Source organism: Tachypleus tridentatus, chromosome 2 (assembly GCF_004210375.1).
Source record: "Tachypleus tridentatus isolate NWPU-2018 chromosome 2, ASM421037v1, whole genome shotgun sequence".
NCBI classification, from domain to species: domain Eukaryota; kingdom Metazoa; phylum Arthropoda; class Merostomata; order Xiphosura; family Limulidae; genus Tachypleus; species Tachypleus tridentatus.
In genome coordinates, this window is record NC_134826.1 from 15,655,031 (window position 1) to 15,665,451 (window position 10,421).

General features: G+C 35.5%; 1 long non-coding RNA gene across 1 annotated transcript; it reads right to left on the reverse strand.

The window, feature by feature from the left end:
• Positions 1–1,710: 1,710 nt before the first annotated feature.
• LOC143235293 (uncharacterized) lies at positions 1,711–9,877 on the reverse strand. Its single transcript, XR_013019005.1, has 4 exons — positions 9,552–9,877; positions 3,017–3,103; positions 2,440–2,497; positions 1,711–1,953 (listed from the first exon to the last, which is right to left on the reverse strand). It is a non-coding gene; the product is annotated as an uncharacterized LOC143235293 (long non-coding RNA).
• Between the last annotated feature and the right edge of the window lie 544 nt (positions 9,878–10,421).

Sequence of the window (10,421 nt, forward strand, 5' to 3'; positions counted from 1 at the left end):
TTCTTCTGTCTCTCTATTTTAACAACACCAGTTCAATTATGTACATAAAATACATGTCAATCTGCAGAATACTGCTAAGATAATGTATCCTGTTCAAACTTACACTGATAAGACATTCAGTTCTCATGGTTCCTTTGATAAAATTTAGCTTTCCCTAGATTATGAGTTTTTTAAAGATATAATCACATTATGTAATAAAATTTTGTTCCTGGACAGTATGTGTTATTTCATAATTGTTTATGTTGTAAAAGTACAAAAAAATTACCATTATTCCTTTCAAACTTTTTTTTTGTGACCTGGATAATGAAATTTAGAAATTAACTTATTTTCTGTGTAAAACGGGCAAATTTTCATTTACATAAGGTCTGAATAAAATGACATATGAATTAAGATTTACATGTATTTACACTAAAGTTATGCAAAAATGTTTAGAAGTGAGTAGATTTTTGAGATTTGTTAGCAGCGTTCAAAGTCCAGTATATCTTGGTGGAAACTTTTGTCTTGCTCCTCTGAGTATGTTCATATGTTCTCCTTGAATTCACCAAGATGAGCATCAAGGATAATGGGACTTCCAGGTACATCCTGCAGCCCATTTTGCCTTAGTTCTTCACCAGAGCCTCAACCTGTTCCACATAATTTTTGGCCTTGTGATTGCCCAAGAAGCCCTGAACCACTGCGACAAAGCTGCCCCATGCTTTTTTACTTCATATTGAGCTTTTTGGGGAATTTCGTGTACTCAAAATATTTTTTATTTGTGGTCCATTGAAGAAACCGGCTTTGACCTTTGCTTCTGACAGCTTAGGAAGGAAGAAGTCTTGAAGGTATTTAAAGGCTGTTTCATAAAACCAATTTAAGTACAATGGTGGGGAACAACACCTTCGAAATCCACTAGTGGTTCAGACTTGACATTGTGCCTCCCCAAAGAGAACTCTGTCTATTGTGGCCAGTGCTTCCTGTTGCAGTGCACTGCTGTGTTCCTGTTTTCTTAAAGGCATAGATATAGGGAAACTTGGAAAAGCCTCCTTGAAGACCCATCAGGAATGTCCACATTTTGAAGTCTCCGATAACCTCCCACCATACTCATCATACTTCAAGACTTCTACCAAGGTCTTACTACTCTTATAATCCTCTTTGAGGTGCACCGAATGAGCCAGGGGAAGAAATGGATCCTTATTCCGTTATGGAGCAGCACAGCTTTGAGGCTTCTACAACATTCTAGAAAGTTGAAGAAAATTCTCTAACAGCTACTCAGCACTGAATCTACCTGGAATGTTCCAGAAAATGGGTAAATTTGAAAATTTCATTATCCAGGTCACAAAAGTAAAGTTTAAAGAGTAAAATAGGTCTTTTTAAATTTACTTTAGGCATAAGCAATTGGGAAATAACACTTTATGCCCACGAAGAAGAAAAAAGTAAAAATTTTGTTACATAGTGTAATCACCTTTATAATTATCCTGTGAATTTGATAACTAAAGAAACTTAGACTACATCACAAGTTCTAAATGGAGCAGGTGACATTTTTGTATCTCAGAATGGCTGGTTAAGAAACCTGAAGATGACCTAGGAAGGTCAAAATGTTGTTCTCTCCTTATCAATAAAAATGTTAATACCCATACCAGTCATTCTGAGATACATTTTATTTCAAGTAGGTTTCTTGTCATCAAGAATTACTTCACCAGGTGATCATCTGTTTTGGGCAAAACTGTTACAAATGAATAAATATTGGAAATAAATCTAATAAAATTCAAGCTCTGTTAAGATTAAAATATAGACCAAAAGATATGGTATGACAAAATGCACTGCCATGTAGTTATTGTATCATTTTCTATGCAAATTATGACCCTGAGTTCTAGAACACTTTGTGTTTGTATATTATTTTTGTACTTACCCTCTTTATGAGCTGGAATTCTCCCATCAGTTCCCAGTAGCAGCACTCCAGCCCTTTTGGTCACTCTGTTAAATGTGATATAATAATTTATGTTACATTTCATCCTGAAAAATAACTGGAACTTCACTCAATATTTATGAGCTTGTATTTGTATTGCAATAATAATGATGAAACAACCATCAAAAATAATATCATATGTATTTATAAATACATTTATATTTACATAAAAATATTTATGTTGCTGATAAAACATTTAAAATTTTCTGTTAAATCAATAAATTGTGTTTGTAGACATCAGATAAAAACCATGATGTTTGAAGCAATGGATGAAATAAACACAAGTATTTGTAATCATTCTTTTAAAAAGCCAATAAAAAAACAAATGATCAGTTTCAGTTTGGTTGTGTGTTACAGTTAAATTACATTTTACATTGGATTACATTTAACCATGTGGCTCATTTCTGCTTAAAAGTTAAATGCTGTAACCAATGAATATTAGTACGATACACTCATAGACATGTGTATGTGTGTTAAAAAAAAGTTTAGTTTACCTGCTAGAAATCCCAGGAACCACTGTTAAGATAATTCCAGAGTTTTCAGTTTCACCAGCTAGAGAGAAAGAGCAGAAGGTTTGTAGATTCAGCAGAAAAATTAGCCAATAAGAAAACAGTTTCAAAAGAGCGTGCTTGCTCAGTTTACTTCTCTTTTTCATAAGGAGTAATAAAGCTTCAGAAATAATCAAATATGGAATGTAATGTGTACATTACAGTTGTTTACTGTTTAACATTATTGTGTCAAATTAATATGTTACATGTAACAGCCTATACGTCTATACACTGGTTATATTTCATGACACCAACCAATACAGAAAAGCATTTTGGTGTGTAAACTTTTGTATTGGAATTTTGCTTCCGTCACAGTCTAGTTTACAATTAGTTCATCAAACAAAATAACTTAACGTGTTTCTCAGTTTGCATAGCTGTTGTTATAATGGTTTGAAGTTTACTTTTTTGTCATTCAACATGTGTCTTGTATCAACCGGTCTCAGCTAATCAGTAAATACATTTAGTGCAAATTCAGCATAAATAGTTTTATAATAATTGTTAAATACAAACAAAATACACTTACCAATAAACTTGTCCACATTGGCATAATGTACCTGCAATAATAAGTAATTGATTCCTGAGTCTCTTCCTCCCACTTTGAAGCCAACACCTGAAAACGGTACAACAGACATAAGAAGAAGCAATACTGGACGGTCAAGATTGGCTAAAACAAGTCGTATGCATCACAAATAAACAAATATATTTTCTTTCTTCAATGTGCTCACAAACCTGAACATATTTAATCTCAAATTGGTCTGTATGCTGATTGTATGTTCCATTAAACTCAAATGTTGAAGGGACAATTCACACTTCTTGGAATTTAGCCTGAGATTTCCTTTATTTGACCAATCCAGAAATTTCCTTAGTTTCCCTGTAAGCATTTTCAAATGTCTTCCACGTGAGGTTCTGTCATTAAGATGACAAGACATTCCAGGCAGTTCAGAGAGGTTACACTCCATCAAAATAAAGTATGGGAACAGCTTGAATGGGAGTGAAATAAACTTTGTTATAAATATACAATATATGGAGAAGCTTCAGGCATCATCAGCTTCCTGATCATGACACAAACTTGTCAAAACATAATAAATGTTTCTTCCATTCACAATGTTTCCATACTTTATCTTCTGAAAAATGGGTTCCTCTTCATCAGATTAGACTTCCCTCAAAAGTAACTACTTCTGATGTTCTTTGATACAGAATACTTCCAGTACATCCTCACATCTTACTCTGTCTTCTCCAGAGTTGACTTGAATTTCATGATTTGTTGTGTTTATTACAATAATGGTGACATCTTTTCTACAGATCAGTGAGAGATCTTTCAGTCAATAATCCTCGGAACATGCTGAAGTGTTTGGTTCTACTGTACTCTATTGATTAGTCAACAGATGTAAATGTATTTATGAAAATACTGGTATGAACATTTCACTTCTTCATGGTACAACAACTGCTTCTCTCATTGTTACCAAAATTTCAATCTCTGGCATCATAATTGTCATGTAATGCACAGGGATTTCCTGGTCATAGACTGCAAAGCCATTTGAAATTAGCTTAGCTTTCAATCCATGTCTCTACAAGAAGTCAGCTCAAGTATGCACTCATTTGCAAAGTAAATTATCCACATATGCAGTATAGAAAAACATTCTACAGTGAAGGTAAGTTTCAACTTTTTACTTCTTGGCGTTTGTGACTACTTGAATAAGTGCAGCTGTAAAACCAGTGTTAAACAACATATTGCAAGGCTTCCCATCAATAAACCATTAGACTTATAGAGTGGTTTTGTTAAATAATGAATTTCTTACATCATATGGAGCAGATGCAGTGTTCTCAGCTGAACTCTGCCCCACAATTCCAGCTACTTCCTGTTTTTCAATATGTTAACAGCTTATTTATGTTGTTTGTTTTTTTTATCTTGTTAGGATCAAAGATTCATCCTTAGGGTATTTTCTTCTTTAAGTATTAACAGCTACCAATTCTTCACAGCCTCAGCTGTAATGGACATGTTACCATCATTTATAATAATTATATTTTATTGATATCAACTATTAGAAGCTTTTGCCTGCAGTTCTTTACAGTATGTCCATTTGAGTGACACCTGCTCTGGTTTATTTCCTCTCTTGTATGTAACTAATTGTCTAATTAGTCCTTTCAGATTTTCTAGACTATTGTAAAAAAAGTTATATTTCAATACTACATGATCTGATGACATTGTACTTTTAAATGAGATCTTTAATTGATTAAGTTCCACCACCAACTGAAAATCTTCTTTTAACAATAAACACCTGCTTTGCTTTAACCTAACTTGCATATCCTTACCTTTTACTGCATATATTAATCAGTCGTATGCGAGTGGATCCACCATTTCATGTAAAGCACCTGGTTAAGATAACTAAGAAAGCCTTTCCACAAGTTCACCTGGGATCTGTTCTCTCTCTCTATTCTGATCTTTGCTTTTGAATACTTCCCTCAGGCACCTGTTGGATAAGGTAGTTACTAGTACTTGATAGTTGTTGTGACTTTCAGGTGCAAGGTTGTTTAATGTTGCTAAATCTGTTGCTAAATAATAACTTATTGTTCACCATTTCACCTGTTGACTCTAGATTATTATGGTCTAAGTTTAATCTGCCTCCCATGGTATTTTCACATTATAATTCATTGGTGTTCAAGTGAATGATGTTGTCAAAATGACCGAATAAATTGTGGAACTTATTTTAATATTGTAACGGCAGTTGTATTCCAAGAAGATTCTTTAGCCAAAGATTATACAGCAATAGCAGAAACAGGAGTACAAAAAGTAGGAGTTTCTATTCTATATAAGATAGTAAATAGTGTTTTATGTTGGAATTCTTATGGAGATGTAAAAAACAAAACAAAAAGAGGTGTGGCTACTTTGATCTTTGCATTTATCAACTCATTTTCCACATGTTTCATTCTGTCATTAATGTTCATTTCTATCTCAGTGATCTTCTTATAATTTTTCTACACATGATAGATGGTTTGTACTTTACTTTTCACTTTGTTCATTTACTTTTCTACTTTTTTAATTCTGTCTTTACATCCTTTTAGTATTTCTTTAATCTCCTTATAATCCCACTATACATCTCCAATACCATAATTGATCGAGTATTCAATAAGATTTATGTTTTTCTTCATATTTACATATCATTTCTTTGCCTTTTAATTCTTCTCTGGAATTTCCATCTCTCACCTCCTGAACTTCTTTTAAATTTCAATAAATATCTTCCTGGTATTCTTTTATTTGTGTATTTTATTTCTTCTTGATCTTGTTTTAAAAGAAGGTTATAATGTGACGATCAATCCCATTACTCTTTGGTAAAAGAGTAGCCCAGTAAGTTGGTGGTGATGATTAGCTGCCTTCCCTCTTGTCTCACACTGCTAAACTAGGGATGACTAGGGCAGATAGTCCTCGTGTAGCCCTAGAGTTGGTGGTGGGATGTGATGACTAGCTGCCTTCCTTCTAGTCTTACACTGCTAAACTAGGGATGACTAGTGCAGATAGCCCTCATGTAGCCCTAGAGTTGGTGGTGGGTTGTGATGACTAGCTCCCTTCCCTCTTGTCTTACACTTCTAAACTAGGGATGACTAGAGCAGATAGTCCAGGTGTAGCCCTAGAGTTGGTGGTGGGTTGTGAGGACTAGCTGCCTTCCTTTTAGTCTTACACTGCTAAACTAGGGATGACTGGTGCAGATAGCCCTCATGTAGCCCTAGAGTTGGTGATGGGTTGTGATGGCTAACTGCCTTCCTTCTAGTCTTACACTGCTAAACTAGGGATGACTAGTGCAGATAGCCCTCATGTAGCCCTAGAGTTGGTGGTGGGTTGTGATGACTAGCTGCCTTACTTCTAGTCTTACACTGCTAAACTAGGGATGACTAGTGCAGATAGCCCTCAGGTAGCCCAAGGGTTGGTGGTGGGTTCTGATGACTAGCTGCCTTCCCTCTTGTCTTACACTGCTAAACTATGGATGACTAGTGCAGATAGCCCTCGTCTAGCTTTGCACGAAATTCAGAAACAAAACAATCTTGTTTTGTTTCCTTTTTCAAATTCTGTTTCTCTCTATTTGTTTTTCTTTCAACAGTTATGATCCTGCTTCTTGTTCTTGTTGTCATCTTGAAATTTACTCAAACTTCTAGTTTATCTTCACCAAAATAATTCAACTTCTGGCACCAGTGATATAATCAACATCCTATCATTTGATTAATTCTTTCAGATTATTTGATAAAAATTGTGCAAAGTTTAGTCCACGTAACACTAGAGAATTAATTTATTTAATCAATAACACTTGCTGTAAAAGTACGTTCACTGGTGTGCGTAACTTCATAAATAATGTTCTCTCACACTTTACGAAACTAATGTTCTCTTAACTCATAAATAATCTCACTTGCAGAATTTCCTTGCTAATCGATCGACAGCTGGCACAACAAATATTCCACGACTAACTTACTAATTTGATCACTGATGAATAGCTGCAGCAACTCCTATTACTTACCTCATTAGCTGAACTATGAAATTTAATTCTGGAAATCTCGTATCATTACTTCTTTCTTCTACAAAGCTTTCATTTTCATGAAATTTCTATATGTTATGACAAACTCTTTCTAGCAAAGAGACATAAAATTAGAATCTAATTATTAATTAGCTACTTTTTTTAAACTGTTCATGCTGGATACTAATTACTAAGTAGCTTATATCATCCACTTCAAAAAATCACAGTGTTAGCAGATTCAAGGCTCAATGGATGAGCTTTAGATGTATAATTGTTAATATAAATTACTAATTGTCATCTGGAAATATAAAAACAGAGAAAATTATTCTAGGATTGGAGTGTTCGATTGTACAAGTTACTAACCATGAGAACAATCGTTAGCTGGTCCTTACAACCTTATCATAAATACAGAATGTACCAAAATCAACTTCTCACCTTCTGGTAACGTTAGCAGTGCTTTTCTCGAGCTCGGCTGTCCCACATGCAAAGATAGCAGGGGTACTTTGTAAATCCTCTTTGTTGACCTAGGAGGAAAGTAACCATTTTGAGGTCCACACAAATTGTCCAGTTGTGCTCGTGGTATTTTAGTAGGTCAGTCACAGTCTTAATGACATTATATTCCTCTCGTAAATACACAGAGTGTCCAATTGGAACAGCTGCATAGACATTGTCATTATGAAGTAGAACGCACTTCAAACTTTGCTTAGAACAATAATCGAATAATCGCCAGTCATTTGGATGGTATACTGGCATCCCTAATTCCTGGAGAAGACCTGAGATATTATGACAATAAACAAACATATTCTCCTCTGTAAAATATGGCACAAAAGCCTGCTCCCTGATTTCGGAAGTATGACACTTTAGTTGTATGGCTCAGCTGATTCTTTTCTTGCATCCTGGAAGCTAACACTTCAGCTGCATTTTGGAGAGACCCAAATCACGCACAAGGTCATTCAACTCTGGCTGGCTAAACTGTTGAGGAGTTAATGACTGTGGGGTCTCATAAGAAGGATCGCCAGATTCTGAAAGTATTTCTTGAGTTTCATCAGCAGTCTCTTGCTCTTGGTCACTACCCACATCTTCAGATGGAAGAAATCCTTTAAAAACTGGGATTGGGAGCTCATCAGAGTGCAGAGTAGGTCGGATTGCTGAGGGGATACTAGGATATGAGATTTTGTGTCTGTTTTTCTTGCCAATGCCCTTTGTATTGACCAGACAAAAAATAGCAGTCAGTTGTGTGGTCCATCGGTTCTCGCCAGGTCATGGGAATTCCGAAAGGTAAACCCTTACGTTTCCCTTTTGTCCAGTCACGCAGCATTTCCTCGCAGTTATGACACACAATATGTGGGGCCCATTTCTTGTCTTGGTCACCAAGAGCAAGTCCAAAGTACGCTTTATAAGCACGCCTCAGAAATGATGTTATATTACGCCTTTGATGAATAAGCGTGAAGCATCCACAAATATAACAGAAAGCGTCCGGCTTGTTCTCACATTGACGTCTCCTTGTAGCCATGATCAGATCTGAAACAAAATCTAAACAATTTTAATATCTCTGTTGATAACATAAACATGTAAGTAATTAACACGTTTCCTGCGATGGTACCCACCGGTGTCCCACTATTGTCTTACCTTTAACTAAGTTGCAGGCAAGAGACAAGTGTAACGACAACCTCACGTTATCATAGCTCATGCAGCACTGAAGCTGACAGATGTACAAGAGCATCGCAGCAGTTGCCGGTTTGCCAATATAGGCATCGCAGGAAACGTGTTAATTTGACCACAAACGGCTAGAATGAAAAACTTAAAATTGCATTAAAACTAGAGCATGTAGAGCTGAACCGTTTTCATATTTGAATTTAGCAGGTCACAAAGGGTAAGAATAAGTAAAAAAATCTTATGCAACTGAGATTTCGAAAAAATTTGTTGACCTGTGTTATCTGTTATTGAGCACAAAGCTACACATTACATTTAGCTTACACTGCTAAATTAGGGTTGGCTAGCACAGATAGCCCTCGTGTAGTTTTGCATGAAATTCAAAACAAACAAACTTGTTAGACTATATGAATATAAAATTATTCACAACCCTTCCCTGTACAAACATTCTCTGGTCAGTCTAGAATTAGTTTCTTCTATATTTATTAACACTCCTATAGATGAAACAGCCTTGCATGACCTTCAAAACTTTTCTTCAATAAATACCTTGATTGATGTTTCATTAAACACCCACGTGTTGGAGCCATTATTAAAACACATTTCGTTGTGAAGAGACTGCGCTTGACCTAGTGACGATGAAAGCACAGAAGGCATCGAATCCAGAATTTCAGCATTAAATGCCTATTTTCGCAAAAAGATATTCAAATGACGTGTTTTTTTATTTTTGTACGGGTAAAACAACTAGAAAAACAGATACTGGAATATAGCAACAGATCTTGGAATCATATACTAGATACTGACTAAATTCGTAATGTAACAGACTTCATCTTAAGAAAATACTTTCCTACCATATGGTAGTATACGTACAAAACTTCAAGTTACGTACTTAAACAGAATACTTACCACTTTAGGCTGAACATCAGGCATTAGTAACGGAAGCTTTATTTCAGCGGAAAAGGGAAGTAACATACACTTTAGGCTTAACCACAAAATCCAAAATACTGTGTTTGTTTTTGGAATTTCGCACAAAGCTACACGAGGGCTATCTGTGCTAGCCGTCCCTAATTTAGTAGTGTAAGACTAGAGGGAAGGCAGCTAGTCATCACCACCCACCGCCAACTCTTGGGCTACTCTTTTACCAACGAATAGTGAGATTGACCGTCACTATACAACACCCCAGGGCTGAAAGGACAAGCATGTTTTGGCGCGACTCGTGCGCGAACCCGCAACTCTCAGATTACGAAATGCACGCCTTAACGCGCTAGGCCATGCCAGGCCTTGCAGAAGTGTAAGTTTCTGTTATGAGATCACCTTTCCACGAGTGTTTTCTTTCGTTTTTTTTTTCCATCGTTTCGTTTCTTTTATATATTGTACATATAAGTTCGTGCAGGTAACATTGGACGCCAATGAATTGTCATGAAAACAAAACAAAAAACCTTTAAAACAAACTTGTACATAACGCCAATCAACAATATATATTTGATATTTACATATTTTGTCTACAACTCGACAACAATCTGAATATTACACCCGAAAATAATATTTCACTTAATACGTTCAACAATATAATTCACTTAGCAACTAACTACATGTAGAACACTTGACAACAGAATTCTATAAACTATCCTTACTCAACTTTTAAGCTGACTTTCTCTCGCGCAGTGAATTAAAATAAGATTTGAAAAATATTTATTTCGCTGAAAAAAGTATTCGGAAAAAGAAGAAAACAAACGTTTAACATAACTGATAAAGCATAGCTTATCAATAAGTCCC